The sequence below is a fragment of the Gymnoscopelus braueri genome (assembly GCF_963280865.1).
Source record: "Gymnoscopelus braueri genome assembly, chromosome: 17".
In the NCBI taxonomy this organism is placed as follows: domain Eukaryota; kingdom Metazoa; phylum Chordata; class Actinopteri; order Myctophiformes; family Myctophidae; genus Gymnoscopelus; species Gymnoscopelus braueri.
The window spans coordinates 39,810,975-39,831,723 of NC_137617.1; the positions used below are offsets into that span (position 1 = coordinate 39,810,975).

Sequence of the window (20,749 nt, forward strand, 5' to 3'; positions counted from 1 at the left end):
CTGAGAGTTAACTAGCTTGGGACAGGTGGTCATGACTGCTGGCTGGCAACTGCAGGGAAGGGGAGGGGGGGGTCGAACAGAGGTTGAATAGAGGGGTTTAGCTGTGGCAGGGACCAGGGGTCTGGGCCCAACCACTGGGCCGAGGAGCAGGGACCGGAGGGGGCTTGGCCTGCGATTTGGCCCGGGTCGGTCAAATCGCCGCGGGAAAATGGAGCCAAAGGTTACCTGAACCGACCGACTCCACGGATGGTTCCGGTTTGGTCCTTTCTTTTTCCACTTCCATTCTCATCCTACTCTCATCTGTGTGTGCAGGGATGTGTGTGTGTGTGTGTGTGTGTGTGTGTGTGTGTGTGTGTGTGTGTGTGTGTGTGTGTGTGTGTGTGTGCGTGAGCGTGCGTGCGTGCGTGTGCGTGTGTGCGTGATGCATGTGCATTTACACGAAGGGTTTTTGTGCCCTGGATCACTTGACTCTGGCAGTTCTCAACATTCACTCACAGCCCCTTCATATTCCTACATCCTTCCGCCACATTCTCCTTCCGAACTCTTCATTGGCTGCCAGCATCTCGTGCCGTGCTGTGATTGGTTCCCCCGCATGCGATTAGCCCCCCCCCCCCCACCCCCCTCACCACCACCACCACCACCTTATTCATCAACTGCTGCATCACATGCTGGCACATGTTTGTGGTGAAACAGATGTTTGGATTATTGTATTAAAAAGCAGCGTTGTTGATGTTGAACCCTTGCCCCCTTGAACCCTTGCCCCCTAAAAGCAATGCTGTTTGAATTCTGCTGAGAAAAAAAAACACACACATGCTGCTTTTTTGCATTTTGAAGTCCCAGGACTTATCCGTCGCTGTCGGGGCTGAAACCTCCTATCTCCACATTTCTTTATTTATATTTTTTTCGTCACTTAATGCCCTACTTTGTCGTACAAAAGCTTGTAGATTGGCTATTTTTTGTTTCTGAAAACTTTCGTTTCCATTTCCTGAAAAGTAGGTTCTTGCACATACGAGGTTTCCACCCGACAGCGACGTTGTTCAATGATGGACAGAACTCACAATACCGCCTTTCTCTTCGCCCTCTCTCTCTCTCTCTCTCTATCTCTCTCTCCCTCCTCTACCCCCTTATACCCCGTTCTCTCTCTCTCTGTGCACCTCTCTCTCTCGCTCTCTCTCTCGTCTTCACATCACCCTCTGTGTGAATGTAGGCAAACTCAGAGGTACTCACACCCGAACCTTTCATAATATGTATGGCTGTTGGTTGCTTCTGCAGATGGTTTTTGCAGCTGTGTGGCGCTTTAAGCTCTTTTTTTGGCGGTCATGGGTACTTTTTGAATGTGTCAAGGTAAGGTGTTGAGAGTGTGTGTGTGTGTGTGTGTGTGTGTGTGTGTGTGTGTGTGTGTGTGTGTGTGTGGGTGCGTGTGCGTGTGCGTGTGTAAGTGCGTAAATGCGTGAATGCTTATGTGCGTGTACTGTATGTGTGTGTGTGTGTGCACTAAAATAACTGAAAACGTGTGAAGAAAAATAGAGGTTTTAGCTTCTGGGTGCCTTTGGAAAATCAGACATAGTAGAATCTGCCTTGATTGGCCCCACATGGCGCTTATGAATACACTGATTGGGCGCGGTGAAGACAGACACAATGGTGATTGGCTGATCATGAGGCAATTGTGTTCTTTTGATTGGATGAGACGAGCGGACATGATGTGGGCTCTCCACTGTGTGCCGGAGCTGCGGAAAAAATAAAATGGCTTTTTATGAAACATTCATATGGTCCCCAGATAGAAATATATATATACTGTATATATATATATATATAGAGAGAGAGAATTGCTGAGTCACCCATTTCTTATCATGTGCTCTGATACATGGCGTAGAGCAGATTTCTCTCTAGGCGTTTTACTATGTTTTGAGTAAGCTCTTCGTGGTGGGCTGGCTGTCTCAAAATGGTGGCCATGAATCACCAGTGGTGGAAAAAGTCACATTTTACACTTACGTAAAAGTATCAATACTGCAATATAGAAATACTCTGTTACAAGTAAAAGTCCGTAATTCAAAATGTGCTAAAGTAAAAGTACAGAAGTATTGGCATCAAAATGTACTTAAAGAATCGAAAGGAAAAGTACGCATTATGCAGAATGTCCCATTTCACAAGTAAAAAATAAATATTTTTTTTTGGAAATAGCGGATCTACAAGCTCACTGTAAGCTTGTAGATCGGCTATTTTCAAATGGCCAAAATATAGTGGGAACCAAATGGACCGTACGTCCATTTGGTTCCATTTATACGCTCTCAGAGTTACAGACCTGTATAAGGGTCAATTTGGAACCCTCTCAAGAAACCCTGCGGGTCCCTGGGGACCACCACTTAGAGAACCACTGGGGGTGGTACTTGATCCTCTCCTTCCTTGCCCTCTACACCAAATCTATTTGCAGAAAATAGGCCATCTACAAGCGCCTATTTTTGCTCAATGTTCACCTCACCATTTTAGACTAATAAAGTATTAAATCAATCAATCAATCCCTACTTTCAAACATTTGCAAATAATTGCAATTATTCTTTAAAATAACCAATCTATAAGCTCACAATGGCTATATTTCTGGATGATTTTTTAGAAAACTTTAGCCTGTAATGACATGCCCAAAATAGAGTTAAAGTGGTTAATTGCTTCATCTGGCTTATGCGCTCAGGCATTTCAAATCACCTACTCAAGCACTGACACGTATTAACATAAGTAATAACACATTTGAGTGTATTCATGGACGGCGCATGCTGCCTTCACAATTACTAGTGGTTGGATTTCCATTGGCTTTAAGGCAGTGGTGTAAAGTATCTAAGTACATGTACTTATGTACTGTACTTGAGTACACTTTTGAGGAATTTTAACTTTACTAGAGTCAATACTTTGACTTCTACTCCACTACATCTCAGAGGCAAATATTCAACTTTTTACTCCACCACAATTATTTGAAAACCTTAGTTACTAGTTACCTTGTAGATTGTGATTATTATTTAAAAAAATGCATTAACCACTTCAGCCCTATGCATACAGTAGTAAGGCTATTTGAAAACTCGTTGTGGGCTTGTTGATCTGCTATTTTCAAAGCATTTTTATACATTTGGAAACTTGTGAAATGGGACATTCAGCTAAATGAGTACTTTTACTTTCAGTACTTAAGTGTATTTTAATGTGATTACTTATACTCAAGTAAATTTGTTATACTGGGCTTTTACATGTAACGGAGAGTATTTCTACATTGTGGTATTGGTACTTTTACTTAAGTACAAAATGTGAGTAATTTTTCCACCACTGCTATAAGGTAGAGCTGTCTGACTGGATGGGTCTTCAGTTTTTCCCCCGTTTTCTTTCTGGGGCTGTTGAATTCTCTTTCAAGAACTGCCAAATACTTGTGTGCGTACAGTATGTGTATGTGTGTGCTGTCGGTATGTGTGTGTGTGTGTGTGTTTTTGCTCTGCATACTGAGATGTAAAGGCTGTCAAAATGGTGGAGATGAAGCCTAGCTTAGGTTAGCTCCGCGCAAAGTGGCTTTTTGAGGAGCGCTGCAAAGCTGAAATGAGTTTCTTTTGAGGGGGTGGAAGTCTATGAGGAGTCTGAGAAAGATATAGCGCGCGTGCACATAGTGTGTGCGTGTGTGAGTTGCCGTAGTGCGTGTGTGTTTGAAATAGAGAAAAAGACACTGTCTGTTAAAAAAAATAAAAACGAGTGACAGAGCGGGACGGAAGGAGGGAGGGAGCGGGCGAGCGAGCGAAGGGAGGACTGATAAAGCGAGTCTTCTTCTTCTTCTGGGCTGTGATGTAGAGCATCTCCCTGTATCTCCAAAGGGCCAGTAGTGCTCCAGTCTGCCCCTGCCAGCCCCGTCATTCTCTCAAGGAAGACAAGGCCTGATTAGAAAGCCTGGACCTTTTCCCCTCTTGCGACGTTAAGAAAAATAAATAAAGCTACACTACCCTCCGTTTTCTTTGGAAACCATACCCACAGATCAATAATCACTGAGAGTGTGGGGGGGGGGGGCGGGGGGGGTAGTGGGGGTGCGGTGTGGGGTGGGGGGGATGCGAATGCTTGAATAGCAGAGGGGGGTCGGGGGGGGGGAGGAAAAGAAAGGACGCCGCCAAATTGGATTTTCATAAGTATCGAGCAGCAAAAGGAAGAGAGGAGGAAATGGATTTTTTTCTGAAAAGTATTGAGCAGCAATAATCTGGGATGGAGAATGTGCTTAAAGCCAAGTAGCAGATGTTTGCCCTTTCTCTGTATCTCTGCGATTGCTTCTCGATGAGACGGTGGAGTGGTCTCTCTCTCTCTCTTGGCCGTAACTGACAGCACGCTCGAGCACGTATTAGAACCTGATTTATAGCCTGAAAACAGCCGATTTCCGGCACAGCTTTCAACAATTTACAATTCAGGCATTTAGCAGACGCTCTCATCCAGGGCGACTTGACAGTAAGCAAGGTAAACACATACATCAAACGCAGAGAGACAGTGTAGTCGTGCCTCAGTAAACTAGGATCACATGGTAAACCAATAACCTAGCATCAGTATACTCCAAACAATATACTATCAAATAAGAATCTACACTGAAACTAAAGGATACCAGGTAAACAATTAAACTAGAATCTGTCTAAGTAACATGCTATCTAAATTACATTCTTAACATTGTGGTCAAGAAAAAACGAGCCTAAGTAGAAAAGACATGAGAACAAACGACCACGTCTGTCTGCATGGTCATCATATCTAGGTCAAATGCTATAAGCCTGAGGTCGAGTCTGAAGAGATGAGTCTTCAGATTTCTGGCTGAAAATTGGGAGTGAGTCTGCAGTTCTAACTGCAATGTGGAGTTTGTTCCACCGGCACGCAACACCGGTCTGCGACAAAGTATAATACAATATTACGGCACTGCGGGTGTGTGAGTTTTTTTTTTTTGTGTGTGCGTTCCTTTGCACGCACGGCCATTTAATGATGGTTGTTTGTCTCCGTGTTTGAGTGTTCTCGATATCAATCCGACAATCACCGCACGGTGTACACAAGTGGCCCCGCCTCACGCCGGCTGACCTTTTAAGAGCGTGCGTGCCGACACGCAGACGGGCAGTGACACACTCGAATGCGCACACCGCGCGTTCACACACACACACACACACACACACAATAACCTTTACGGAGTGCCCTCTGAGTAGGTGAGTGTGTGTTCATTGTAAATATGCATGAGGAAGGCTGCCTGCACATTCTTCACGGTCAGTGGATGAGAGCAGGAGTGTGTGTGTGTGTGTGTGTGTGTGTGTGTGTGTGTGTGTGTGTGTGTGTGTGTGTGTGTGTGTGTGTGTGTGTGTGTGTGTGTGTGTGTGTGTGTGTGTGTGTGTGTGTGTGTGTGTGTGTGTGAGTGAGAGAGTCCAGGCGTGAGTGTGTTTTTAGAGGGAGGTGGGTTGTGACTCATCACTTGTGACTCATAAAGCATTTCGGCAATCAAAGCAGACCGTTTTAACACAAACACACACACGGGCGCACAGTCGCACACTCTCACACACACATACATACACACACACACAAACCACTCATTCTCTTTTTGGCTAAAGCACATAGATACACTGCACTAACTGCACTCACACATACGTAGGCAGCACACGCGTCCGCTGTCACACTTTCAGGTTTAATCCATGCTCTCTCTCTCTCTCACTCTCTCTCTCTCTATCTCCCCCACACGTAGCCCAATTTATACTTTGTCGTACAACAGTGTCATGCGCCGAACATAGCAAATCTACAAGCCCACAACGCATTGCAGACATGATGCATTGTGGGCTTGTAGACCCACTTTGTTTGGCGCACGGCACTGGCGTAGGACGTACAGTACCATATCGTTGCTGTCGGGCAGAAACCGTACGAGAGTGTCACACAAAAGGAGTGAAAATGGCCGACATGTTATGAACTTATATGTATTTTCACTATGGTTCATTAAATAATAATGATAAAAAAGGATCGGTTTTGGACATACAAGGTTTCCACCAGACGACAGCAACGACATCTCTCTCACTTGCTCTATTGGATTCATACGATCACGCACACGCACACACACACACACACACACACACACACACACACACACACACACACACACACACACACACACACACACACACACACACACACACACACACACACACGCACTCGCGCACACACACGCTGACTGCACCATATGTGAGGTTGGGAACGGCAGCAGACTTTTGCAACCCGTCGGTACCAGCAGCACAAAGCACAGCATGTCCTGCTGCCTTGCAGCCCGCCCTGGTACCTACCGTCCCTGAGAATACAACCTCAGTCCTCCCACCACACACACACACACACACGCACACGCACACGCACACAGACAGGGGCCAAATAAGGATTTTTGTAATGACACAGTATTAATCCGCAGTGTTAATTCACTGTGAAAATGGACCCCTCCGTTTCTATGTTTAGCATGTCATTCTTGTTAACCACTTAATTTTAACCACATGTACGGTAATTCTTTGTCACCCAAAAAAGAACACATTTTCTATCAATTACCCACCCCAGGAAGCGAGATTTATTTATTTTTTTGGTCACATTCCTACAGTAAGCCAATAATTTGATGACCGATGACCCGGTCATCAAATTATTGCCTCAGGAATGCGACAAAAAAGCAAATATTTTTTTGGGGGTGATCTACTCCTTTAAACTCTTAAACCGCAGCATCCGTTTTGTGGGGAAAGCTTTCGCAGAAAATATCCGATCGACAAGCTTACAACTCGTCATACTGCGACGAGTTGTAAGCTTGTTGATCGGCTATTTTCAGCAAAAGCTTTCCCCACAATAACAGAAAACTAAAAAGACACTAGCATACAGCCCTGAGTGACTCTGCTCAACTATATTAAGTGGTTAAACCCTCTATTCTTTGATAAAAACGGACCTGAGTTACTACTGCTCTTGGACCGTTTTTTTCCCCTGTCTACACCAAATCTCTTGCGACAACGTTGGGAGCTTGTAGATTGGCAATGTTTTGGCGAATGTTCCCCCCAGAATATAGATAGAGGATGCTGGGGTTCAAGAGGTTAAATCAATTGGCGTTCGCCCCTGAGTGAGTGTGTGTGTGTATGTGTGTGTGTGCGCCTGTCTGTCTTTGTCTGTGACTAATCTCTCATACTACTGGGCTGATTAGCATCATATTTATTGTGCACGCTTGCCAGTGGGCCAAGGACTTCAATTCTCCAGTATCGTTCAACAAAAACTGTGCTATTTCTTTTAATTAATAATCGCAGAGCAATCATCCCCCACACACATGGAAATCTTGAAAGTGTTCGTAGACCACTTAACATGGCAGCCCGTGGGTGGCGTGCATTTTCAGAGTGCATTTTAATGATCAATCAATCGATTTTGTTTTCCGGCTTTGGATCAATGGAACTAACATAGTATTCCTATTTATCGGTATCAAAATGAAGAAAATATTTTTTAAAGGTTTTAGAGGAAAGATAACTTAACTCTCTCTGTGCCAATGAAATGAAAAAATATGTTCATACTGTGCCAGCAATTTTGTATTCTTTTTTTCAAAGTAAAAAAAAAGTGCTTAGGAAGCGAGATACAGCCTTTTTCAGTTATAAGTTAAACAAGGAGTGGATGGAGCTGCAAATCTTCAGATAATGATATCTTGGGTTCTGAACATTTTTTTCAAAAAAAATAAATAATAATAATAATAATATTTTTTTATTTTGTTTTAAAACTCGGGATATCTCGTTGTGTGGCACTGAGAGAGTTAACATAAAAAAACATATATTTTTTTATATTAACGTTATACAATTTAATTCAATTCAATTCAAAGGATCTTTATTGGCATGAGAAAACATACATTTACATTTCCAAAGCACGTCAAAGTATAATAAAAACTGTTGAAATGGGGAAAGTATATACAGTAGGAGGGGGTACAGCATTGTGTAAACAGAGCTATGTCACATTGCGTCGTTATATACATAGTATACAGGGTATAAAGCTGCAAATAGCAACAATCTTTTGCAGTCACTTCAGGACAAATTGCAGCATTTTTTTCTCAAAACTATTTAAATAGTATACCAAAAAAAAACTCAGATTTAAAATGCGTTTAAAGGTAGCAGCTCTGTTTATGTGTTAATCTAGAGGTCTACTCGGAACACTCAATGACTATAGTAGTCCTTAGGGTGGTTGTATTCCAAACTTAAACAGTATTATTACAGAATCTTAGTGTTTTCCCAGACCGCACTTGCAGTATATCCTCACGGTCCCACCAGTAAGGGCCCCGGCCCCACAGGTTGAGCACCGCTGACCTAGAAACATGAAACATGGCCTTCAGCTCCCACCAGCTACACTGGGACACATCAGGTCACAATGCTAATTAATGCCTGACACCCTCCGTGTGGTTATCAGTCATGTGCACTGCACACTGCACTGCACTAACTGCACTGTCATCTGAACCACGGGAAATATGTATATTAGTGGCATCATGATCCCAGCGGTAAACACATCTTCATTTACATTTTGTTTCCTCATGCAGTTCATGACAAGGGTTTGTTTGTGAACAAAAAAAGGGTTTTCAAAGAACTACTGCTTTTAACTCCCAAATGGTGTGGACTCCAGACTTGCAAAGAAAAGAATTCCAAGGCACTCCCGTCTTTGATGAAAAAATACATTTATTTATTTTGAGCAAGGCAACAAATTACGACCCACTAGGTCGACACGCGGGTCACGCAGGGACTGTCTGAGGGTTTGTTTGCGTATGTATGTATGTATGTATGTATGTATGTATGTATGTATGTATGTATGTATGTATGTATGTATGTATGTATGCATGTATGTATGTACATATGTACGTACATGTGTATGTAATGTATGTATATGTGTGTGTGTGTGTGTGTACTGTGTACGTATGCACTGTATGTATGTATACAGGGTTTAATTTGCTGCGCAGGGGGTCCATGCCTCTGCTTTTGATATCCCCTCCTCTGGTTATCCACTTTTATCACCAACAGGGACTGGTTAGACTGAATTAAATACATGCATTTACGTTTGAGAAATGTAGACTTTCTGATATATTAAGTTATATAATATATATTTATGTTTGCTAATATCACAATTTACCACTCACAGATCATGCCTCTACTTTCACAAAACAGAACCACCTTTGGCCATGAAAGCCTGAAACACGTACCTGCTGGAGTCAAAGCGAAAGTGAAACTAACGAGCCTGAAATAGTGTGGAAAATCTATGCGTGTAAACAAGATTAGGCAAGCCTCCCAGTGCGGGGACGTGTGTAGGTGAATTATAATTAATGTACACTATTAGGTGTGTACCGTTATGTCTTAACACCGTGGCACTATCTGCATGCTCTTTATGAGTTTACATCATTGATCACTTTGAGTATTCCAATAAATAGGAAGGAAAAACTGGCCAGGGTTTAACTTAATCGGTTTTAATTTAGGGGTTTTTCTCCCCCCCCCTGTGGCCTAACTGGCTAGATAAAATAAATGTAAACAAGAGCACACAGTGTCAGGCGCAATGTGATACAGGATTTAAGGAGGGAGCTCCAGTTAGTGTATATCCACACAAAAGTAGACACTAGACAAAGAATAACGAGTGTGCGAGCAAAATACCAGCAATTATGTTGGCTTTTTGGCGTCTCACATTTAGTTTTATAGTGCAATTTGAATGGGTCCTGGGAAGTGGTGTAATGGTGATTTTTTCCCCCGCCTGTACGGTATGGCGCTACGGCAGTAGCGTGCATGCATGTGCACCGTACAGGGCCGTACATGCGCCACACGCAGTGGTGGCGCATACTGGCCACACGCAGTGGTGTCCCGTCCAACGACCAAAACACCACTGGTTCTGGGTCATGGGTGTCCTGGCCGACTTGGAAGGATTAAGGTTATCCGCAGCCATTACTTAGCTTGCAGCTAATACTGACAATAAATACAATAGAAAACATATCATCAAACAAATCATGGGGCAGAGGAAGACCCCCTCCAGCTCGCTAACGGGATGCAAATGTTTGACTCTCACTTTTGTTGTTACTTGGTGAAATATGTGTAAATATGTGTAAAGATCACTATTAGCTTTTGGACAAATGAGGCAATAGGCCATCATCACCACGCTAGGACATGCTCAAAAGCAGCCAGCCTATAGTAATAGTGCGACTTCACCACTGAACACCACACTGGAGATTTGTGCCACTTCATTCACAAACTGCACAGCTGGTAACTTTTACTGTACTATCAATTGATAAAGTTTGGACAGTAAGGGCCACACACCGACCGTTATGAGACTCTATGGCTCGCTTATTTTTTTTTGCCCCGTAAAGCTAACGTTGCAAAACCCAGACGGCGCGCCCTCTATTCGCCCACAAGACAAACTCAAAATACCAGACGCCAAACACGCTTAACATTTACAGAGCAAGATAGCGGAGAAAGAGAGAAGAGTGGAGGAGGTTGGTGGAGGTAGCTGGCTGGGGAGAGGAGGGGAGGGGAGGGGAGGGAAGGTGGGTGTGGGGGGGAGGAGGTTGTGTGAAATAGACAGAGAGGAGAGGAACGAGAGGAGAAGTGCGAATGAGTGGAAAAGGTGATGGGAAGACGAGATAGGGGCCACGTTGTCAAAGTGCGAAAGGAGGGGAGGGCCGGGGTGCGCGGGGGGAGGGGGGCGAGGATTGAGAAGGTCGGAGACAAAGAGGGGAGATAAGATGGCGGGCGTCTCTCCGTAAGGGGTGCTAAATCTCTCCTCTCTCTCTCCGTGTCGACATGGTCCCACGTGGGCCGGATTAATTCGCAGATGAAACCCCCCCCCCTGACCCTTCTCCCCCCTCCCCCTCCACCGCCGCCCCGCTGAGGGATGGTGCCGGTCTGCTCTACGATTGTCTGTTACCTGTTCCGGGCCGTTCCACTGTGTGACTGGGGGCGGTGGGGATTGGGAGGTGGGGAGGAGGGAGGAGGGAGGGGGGGGCATGCTGGCCCAATTGGCAGTTCACTCCAGCAAAGCCCATCTGGCATCTGATATCACTGCAGTCGGGCGGAAACCTCGTATGTCCACAACCGTTCGTTTTTTATTATTATTATTAATATTTTTTTGTTAAAATTGTGAAAATAGAAGATCTACAAGATCACAGCGCGTCGCATCGCATCGTTGCATGACGAAGTGGAGCGTTAATTTTACGAGGAAAAAAAAAACACGAAAAGTTTAAATACGGAGTTACAAGGTTTCTGACCCGACATCGACAATATTCATCCCTATGCTGCACGCCAAAACACGAGCGCACTCAGTTAGGACGCCCGTGCGTGCGCACGAGCACGCGCGCATGCATTCGGAAACGCGCGTGCGCGCTCGCACGGAACACCACCCGTTGCACACACAGACACACACACACACACACTCACACAAATTCATTTATTGTGCTTGTCTGGCGTAAGTAGGACATCTGAAATAAGCACACCATTCATTATAAAGCCATTACGTTGCCTTTATGAAAAGTTCTTCTGCAAAATGACCTGCTGGCTGCTTCAGTTCACACTAGAGCCGAGTGTGTACATGTGTGCATGCTTACATGCAGTAATGGAAGAAGTATACGCGCATTCTTTAATGTATCGATACCGCAATGTAGAAATACATGTAAAAGTCTGGTATTCAAAATGTTACTTGAGTAAAGGTACAAAAGTATCAACATCAAAATATACTTACAGTACCAAAAACTATGTAAAAAAAATCGAAATCTTTCGAAAATAGCAGATCTACATAAGCTCGCAACGGGTCGCATCGCAACCTGTTGTGTATAAAATAGGGCTTAACCGATTAAAGTATGTTTTGTAATAATAATATGAATCTGCAAAGTAAATGGTAACTAAAGTTGTCCAACAATTGTAGTGGAGTAAATAAGTACAATATTTGCCTCTGAGATGTAGAGCAGTAGAAGTAAAAGTATTGGGGGGAAAAAATTATACTCAAGTACCAGCATACTTGAGTAAATGTCCTTAGTTACTTTACACCACAGTCTTTGCACATGCTGTGAATGTGTCTACATGACACGTTCATGTCTTTAACACTTCACACATTCAAACACTGTGCAGTACATGTATATATGTATGAATACGGTATGTAATGTATAAATGTATGCATGCGTGGGTGCTCACATAAGGCGGTTTACCATGCGTGTGATTATCCTTGATAGTGTTCTGTGCACGCACGCGCGCGCGTATGTGTGTGTGTGTGTGTGTGTGTGTGTGTGTGTGCTTGTAAGCACGCGTGTGTGTGCGTGTACGTGTGCGTGAAGAGGGGATGAAGCTGACTCTGATCTTATCCAGGCTTAAGACAAATACTCTAGTTCTGCCTGGAGACATTGTCATGGAAACAAGCCGGTATCCCTGGGTACCGTAGAGAAAAGGCCAAACCGTAGCTATAGCTATACAGACACGGAGAAAGAGAGAGAGAGAGAGAGAGAGAGAGAGAGATGAGGGATGAGATATGAGCAGCGCCGATAACAGGTCGAAAGAATGAGAAATGAAAAGCGTCAAGAGACGGTTGATTTCGGTTTGATGTTTGATTGCTCACTCTGGAAACCTCACACACACACATATTGCTGAAAACAGAGAATACACCTCCAGTGGAAGGATTATAAAAGCACAGAAGTCTTCATCTATCAGAACGTTGCTTCTCAAAATCCCCCCCCAGGGGGTCCTTGGGGGGGATTAGCACGGCATGAAGTGAGCTTTATTGTGTTAATTAGCGCTATTAAAACAATAATACATGTTTGTAATAATACAAATACAAGCACTATATTTACAAAAGAGATTGGAAAATTACCTCCCCTTGTGGTGTCTCCTGATAGATGTTTTTTTTTTTTCCGGGCCAATTTTGAAAGAAACCAGTCTTCAAATCAGCATCACAATTATTTCAACAGATTTATTAACCACAATTAATGAACAATAAGGGCAGTTCTCTGAGGAGGTCTGTACTGTAAATATTATGGGCTTGCTGTTTTTTGCACGCCACCATTGTACAACAAAGTATAATGGTGGTTGGTTAATCAGACTTCAGTTGATTATAGCAAATCTATTTGAATTTTCTCGCGTTGATTCAATGTACAGTAAGAAATACAAAGACATTATTTAAAAAATACCTACTTCTTGATTATTTGATTAACCGATTAACCAACGCGACACTTGGTTAGAGGTTCTAAATGTCGGTTTTGAGATATTTTCACTTACCCATTCAATCCGGGAACTTATCTGTGTCATTTTAGATTTTAGCTATAACCATTATTTTATACTTTGGCTATTCAAAAATAGCAGATATACAAGCTCATAGCGCGGCGCCGAGTGCCGCACTATGAGCTTGTAGATCTGCTATTTATTTTGAAAATTTGTGCAAATCTTTGAATATATATATTTTTAAAGCAAACATTTGTAACTCAAATCTTTGCTTCTGGGGGGGTCCCTGGAACAAAATATTTTGAGATGGGCGTCCGCGATTAAATACATATCATTTTCGGTGGTCCTTGACATGAAAAAGTTTGAGAACCACTGATATTATTGCAGCATACGGTTTTCAGAAAACTGTTAGGATTTAGAAGACATTTGTAGATGCGTTCCTGGCTTGAATGGCTTAATTGCCCAGCACTACCCTAGCGTCCCTATTGTGAGCATGTCATTGTATGCGAAGGTTTTTCAATAAAAATAGTAAAAATCTTCTCAGCTCAGAACGCATCGCATTGAAACGCAATGTGAGCTCGTACAGTAGGCAAAGGCAAGGCCATTTTATTTTCATAGCACATTTCGACAACAAGGCAATTCAACTGTGCTTTCCACAGAACATCAAGCAAAGGAAACACAATTATGCAATGACATTAACGATGCATAAAACAAAAGGAGTAAAAACAACAGATGCAATTACAGTGCAGAAGAGAAAGACAAAGAAAAGTAACTCAGTCAAAGGCAGCAGCAGTAGATCAACTATTTTCAAATAGGGCTTAATATGTGGTGCAAAACGATAAGTAAGGTTACAGTCATGCTACTCTGCCTACTGTTTGAGGGTAATGGGCATCCCGGTGACATAGGGGTTAAATTGCCACCATTGAGACTAGGGGTTTGAATCGTCCAGCTGTAACGAACACAATTGGCCACGTTTGGGTGGAAAGCTGGGCTGGGAGTAGTGTTGATTTTGACAGCAATTTTTTATTCGGTTTTAGTCATAGTCTTTTGAATCAAATTCCATTTAGTTTTAGTCATATTTTAGTCATCTGAAATGTTTTACTTTTGGTCTAGTTTTAGTTGACTAAATATCATAAGATTAGAGTCGACTAAATCTACAGTTGATTTAGTCGACTAGTATTTTGGCGATTTTGGCGTCGTAATGGCTGATTTAACACTTGGTTGCGTGCTGAAAATAGCCGATCTACAAGCTCGCAACCTGTCGCATGCAGCGTGACGCGTTGTGAGCTTGTAGATCTGCTATTTTCAGAGCGCAGCACCCGAGTGCAATCAAACATGAAATGACTTGTCTTAGTTCTACTGGATCTCTTCTCCACTAGTCCCTCCCTAACATTTTAGTCTTTTATTTATTGACGAAATGTTGATATATTTAGTCTTAGTTTTAGTCATCATAGCTTAGTTTTTGTTGAGTTTTTATTCTGTTTTCGTCAGTGAAAAAAGGTATTCGACGAACAATTTTCGTTATAGTTTTATTCGACAAAATGGACAGTGGTCAGGGCACCTGTTCAGGAAGGAGCAGAACTGGGGAGGCGTAGCATGTTCCTCCTCATGCATTACGTCCTCTCGGTAAAACTCCTCACCGTCAGATCATAGACAATACGTGGCTGGTGACTCACGTCACATGTATCAGAGGAGACACGTGGTATTCTACACATTCCCCCAAGGCCAACTGAAAGTGTTATCATGCGACAGGGACCACATGGGGGAATTGGCATAACGACTAAATTGGAAGAAAATGAAAAATGGAAAATAAGGATAATGTTATGAGGGTAATATTCTATCCTACCGCCCCCCCCCCCCCCACCCCTCAGACTGTGCCTCGCATGCAATAGTCTTTTTGAAGGCAGAGATAGAGTGTTGCCTAGAGACAGAGGCGTGGGTTTGAACTCCACCATATGGATTTCCACACATTTAGGGGGTTAATGCAACAAAAAGCGTTGTGCATATGTTAGCATACATTCACACGCCCGCCCCGGCTGCAAAATGACATCTATCCGTATATGCGGACGCTTAATCCACGTGTGCCTGTTTTATTAAAGAGGGATGCAGCCCCCATATGTTCTGATGAGTTTGTGCCATGTGCACGCACGTCGTTTGTGTGAATGTGTGTGTGTGTGTGTGTATGTGTGTGTGTGTGTGTGTGTGTGTGTGTGTGTGTGTGTGTGTGTGTGTGTGTGTGTGTGTGTGTGTGTGTGTGTGTGTGTGCGTGTGTGTGTGTGAGGGACAGTCTGAGGGGAGCTGATAGCAGAAATGCACGGTGGACTAAAATGAGGTGCAGGGGAATTGCAGTGTGCTATCTCTGGGATGACAGCAGCGCTGTGATTGAGGCTTGCTACTCCACGATTTAGATACACCAGCATTTTTCTCTCCCTCCCTCCCTCCCTCCCTCCCTCTCTCCATCCCTCCCTCCCTCCCCGCCTCTATCGCTTCCCTTCTCAGTCTCTCTCTCTAACCCCCCCCCCGCCCTCCATCCTTTTCACTTCTTCTTTTCTTTTTTTTGGGGTGCGTCTTACCATGTCCCCAAATTGGGTCCCTCTCTCTCTTCCTGCACTTTCCAACCCCCCCTGTCCTCTATTTGATCTCTCACTATCCTTTCTTTTTACTTGCCTTTCTCTTGCTCTCTCTCTCCCCCCCAACACCCCCCGCCTGGTTCTCTCTATCAGGTGCTGTATAATGCAAGCTCCCCTGATGTGCTCCCATCCTCCCTTCCGCCATCTTGATTCAGTACAGCTGTCCGTGATAATGTACTGTTCACTCAATCACTCTCTCCCCTTCTCTCTCTCTCTCTCGCCCTCTCTCCATCTCCCTGACTGACACGCAAACGAACACACATGCACAAAAACACACACACACACACACACACAGACACAGGCACACACAAACGAACACACATGCACAAAGACACACAGACACGGGCACACACAAACGAACACACATGCACACAGACACACACAGACACGGGCACACACAAACGAACACACATGCACCCGGACACACGGACACGGGCACACACAAACGTGCGTGCGGCGCGGGGCTACAGATGTGCACGCGCATGCACGTGCACGTTCTGTAGCCCCCCTATTGCGGAGTTGCCATGGAAATGCCAAATTAGTGCGTGTGTGTGAAAGGTTGAGGAGGACGATGAGGAAGGAGCCAAAGCCGCACGATATGACATGCTCCACGTGCACGGGGCTGCGTGCGTGGCGTGCACGCTGAAATGTGTGCACATGGGGGTGGGGGGTGGGGGGTGTATCTGTGCTGATGAGGTGTTTAACCACTTCAAACCCCAGCATCCTTGTTGTGGGGGAAGACTTTTGCTAGAATCTTTGCAGATCAACAAGCTCGCAACGTTGTGAGCTTGTTGATCTGCTATTTTACAGCTAAAGCCTTTCAACAGAAAACAGAAAAGACACTAGTATAGAGCCCTGAGGGACTCCGTGTGGTTAACGGTGGCGTCGGGGCGGTGCGTGTCACAGCTGGTCCCACGAGCAACAAGCCCCTCAGAGCAGCAGTTCCTACCCCTCTCTCTCTCTCTCTCTCTCTCTCTCTCTCTCTCTCTCTCTCTCTCTCTCTCTCTCTCTCTCTCACACATTCAATTATAATGATAGATTAATGATGGCATTCAGTCTATCTCCGCTCCTTTTCTCCCCACATCTTTCTCATCTGGTTTCCAATTTCTTCCTCTTCTTGCTCTGTTTCATTAATTTTTCTTATTCATTCCTCATGTCTCCATTTTTTAGCCCCCCTCCCCCTCCCCACCTTTTGTTACCATTCATCTCCTTCACTCTTTCCTTTCTACCCATCCATCCTTCCTTATCCTTATCCTTCCTGCCTTCCTGCCTGCCATCAGTCTTTCCCTCACTCGTTAATTGAATAGTAGTTAACCAACTGAAACCCTATAGTTGATCTACAAGCTCACATTGCGATGCGCTGTGAGCTTGTAGATCGGCTATTTTCTTCCATTTTTGCCTCAGAATAGGGATGCTAGGGTTTGCTCTTAAAGGGATAGTTCACCCCCAAAATGTCTTTTTTTCTATCGATTAGTCACCCCATGGATACTTGAATTCATGGAGATTTTTTTGTTTTTGTCGCATTCCTAAGCCAATTATTTGATGACCGGCAGCGGTTCCGATTCCTACCGGAACCGCTGCTTACCAGTCCGCCTGCATGGACGTCATAACGGGTTCACGTGGATAAAATACACTATATACTGCATAGACCAGGGTTTCTCAAACTTTTTCGGGCCAAGGACCCCCAAATGTATAAATATTTGGCTGCTGCCCATCTGAGAATGTTTTGTGCCAGGAACCCCCAGAAGAGAAGATTTTTGTTTCAACATTATTCAAAATTATTCAAACTTTTATATATACGCTCTGTGAGCTTATAGATCTGCTATTTTTGAATTGCCAACATATAAATGGAAAAAGTGGTTAAAATGATAGTGATATATGATATATTAACACTTTTTGCTGGGGACCCCCTGGTACCCTCCAAGGACCCCTGGGGGTCCCCGGACCCCACTTTGAGAACCACTGGCATAGACATCACACAAATTATATACGACCCAAGGTTTCTCTCATGGCCTTCCTCTCCCATCCCTCCCCTCTACATCTTCCTCATGGTTGTTGTCTCTGGCGTCTCGGGTCTCTCGTTTTGCCGTCCTCCTGGTGGTGGGCGTGATGAACTGCGTCCCCTCACAGGATGGAGGGTGACATGTCACTGTCTGTCTCAGTGTTTACGCTGAGCTAATACTGACTCACTCCATTAATCTGTAGGAGAGCACAGAGTAACGCCTGCTCCCGCCCTCCCCCCTCCTCCCCCCCACACTATACGTACGTGCACACGTGTGTGTGCACGTGTGTGTGTGTACAGTATGTGTGCATGTGTGAGCGCAGGGTACCAGGCATACACATAACACAGTGCGACGCACGCTTGTCCACAGATCTGTCCGAGTGAACGAACGCGTAACCCGATACGCATTTTCCTGCCTGTGCCGCATGTGCAAGTATGTGCGTGCGTACGTGCGTGCATGTGTGCAGTCAATAGACGTTGTGAGGACCATTTTTCCGGTCCTCACAAGAGACATGGTTGTTTAATTACATTTACAATTACAAAACAAGATTCCGGTTGTGGTTAGGATTAGATTTAGAGGTTAACATTTTAGAGGTTAGGTTTAGGGGTTGGAATTAAGAGTTAAACATGATTAATACTTACAGTATATGCGTGGCAGTGTCATACACCCGAAAAATTGCTGATCTATTAAGCTCTGCTATTTTCCGGTTTTGGGCGGCTTACGGTTAAAAATGGCTACATTTATTAAAAATGGCATTCATAAAATTTCTGTCCTAAAATGTTGAAGTACAAGTATGGTAACGTGTGTGTGTGCGTGCGTGTGTGCATGCTTGTGTGCGTGTGTGCATGCGTGTGTGTGTGTGTGTGTGTGTGTGTGAGAGAGGTAACGGAGCACGGGGAGTGCATGGTGAGTGTTTGCAGGGCCTCTCAGATCGATGCAGTAGATGCTTTATGCGCTGCTGTCCGCTTTAATGACATGTGTGTAAATTAGCAACAGAATGCGCAGAGTGTTGCACACTGAAACCTAATGGCACCTCGGTAAATTACAGCCAGAATGCCACCGGACGGCCGCCTGTGTTCTCATTGTGAACCACTTGGGCCCCCCCCCCCCATCTCGATCCCCCTCCTCATCTACATTTTGTCGGCGTGTCTGCTTTTGTGTGTGTGTGTGTGTATGTGTGTGTGTGTGTTACTATACTTGTGAGGGGTAGATGTCCCATCAAGTATAGTAGAATTTGAGAAATAGACATTTTCCTGGTCCCTCATAAGAGAAATGGAAATTATTTGGGGGAATTAGGCTAACAAATAGGAAAAGATTCAGGTTGGGGTTTGGATTAGGATTAGGCATTTAGAGGTTAAATTCATGGGGTTAGGATTGGAGTTTATGCCTGATAGTTGCCTTAGTTTTTTCAGCAATTTTCTGCCATTTTCAATGCTGTCCTAAAATGTTGATGTCCTCAAAAGTATAGTATTCCAAACGTGTGTGTGTGTGCGTGTGTGTCGGAGCGATTGCGTCGCAAGCCTGTGTGTGTGTGCGTTTGTGTGTACCGTATTTGTGACTGTATACGCGATTGCATTAAGCGTGTGAGGCTATTGCAGTGTTTGCGTGAACGTGTATGAATGTGTGTGTGTGTGTGTGTGCGGGTGTGTGTGCGCGCGCCCGTCCCTCCCTCCTCCCCCTTTTCGCTCCCCTCTCCGTAAAGAGCAGCCCGGGGCCCTGAGTTGGTAATAGCTTTTCTGACAGCAATACACCAATATTTACAGAGACCAGGCACCCGCCTGCCCGCACCCCCGCACACATTTCACGCACGCCGCATTAAAAAAAAAAGAAAAAGGCACAAACTCTCTCGCCCCGACACCCTATCTCTCTCTCACACACAGACATACACACACACACGCGACACACACACACACGCGACACACGGGGAAGGCTGCGTGACGCGCAGTGTCGCACGTGTCCCTCAGGCGCGCACACACAGTTAATTAACATGCTGGGAGGGGAGGAACTCACACGCATGCTGGCAAGCGACACATTGTTTTGCACTTGGTTTGCTGTCGGGGCAGAAATCTCGTAAGTCCAAAAAAACATTCTGTTTTTTCATGATTTACATCTTTTCTTTTTTTACATACTGTAGTGAAAATAGCCGATCTACAAGCTCACAACGCCTCGCGCCGCGAGGCGTTTTCACTATTTTACGTTTTCACTATTTTATTTTCATGTGCCACTCTTGGATGATGAAGTATAGGGGCGTTAATTCACGAATAAATATAACAAGTTGAAAACATGGAGATACAAGGTTTCTGCCCGACATACAGCGACGACTTGCCCACGTATTGGCAGTCACACTTAAAGGTTTTTTTTTAGTCGGGCACAGAGGCAGAAAGAGACGGTTTAGCGCGCCGACACGTCGTCTTGAGTTCTGCTCTTCCTGCATGTATACTCCATCGTTATTATTGTCATCTTCTGGTCGTGTTCAGTCAAGTACAGCTGATTCTGCTGCTGTGCACCTCTCCCCCCCCCCCCCGCCTCTATACCGTAACCAATTAAACCCCTATACATATACTCCGTTGAGACCCCATGGTCTGTACCTGGCACCTTTTCCCTCTACACCAAATCTCCAATCTTGCAGAATTTTCACTTTTTTATGACATGCCCGGAACAGGCACCTATGGGGTTAACCACCTATAAGCCTTATATTCTTTGTTGTGACGAATGGTTAAAATCGCTCATTATTTTAGAACATTTTGAAATTGTTTGATTTAAAAACATATATATACAGTATATATATATTTTTTTAAATGGTTTGTTAATTTGCATTTCACCTAATAATGCCATGGCCAAAATAGGGACACTATGTCGCAAGTGGTTAACGACCAAATTGTACTTAAAATCCAATCGGAGGTCTTACTTCCTACTTACGCGACACCCACGCGCTAACTAA

At 44.4% G+C, this 20,749-nt stretch overlaps 1 protein-coding gene across 1 annotated transcript in view; it reads left to right on the top strand.

The window, feature by feature from the left end:
* Nucleotides 1–20,749, top strand: part of nrxn1a (neurexin 1a) — a gene marked incomplete at its 5' end in the record, with an annotated part of 118,744 nt that overhangs the window by 11,658 nt on the left and 86,337 nt on the right. The gene's annotated exons all lie outside the window — the stretch shown is intronic.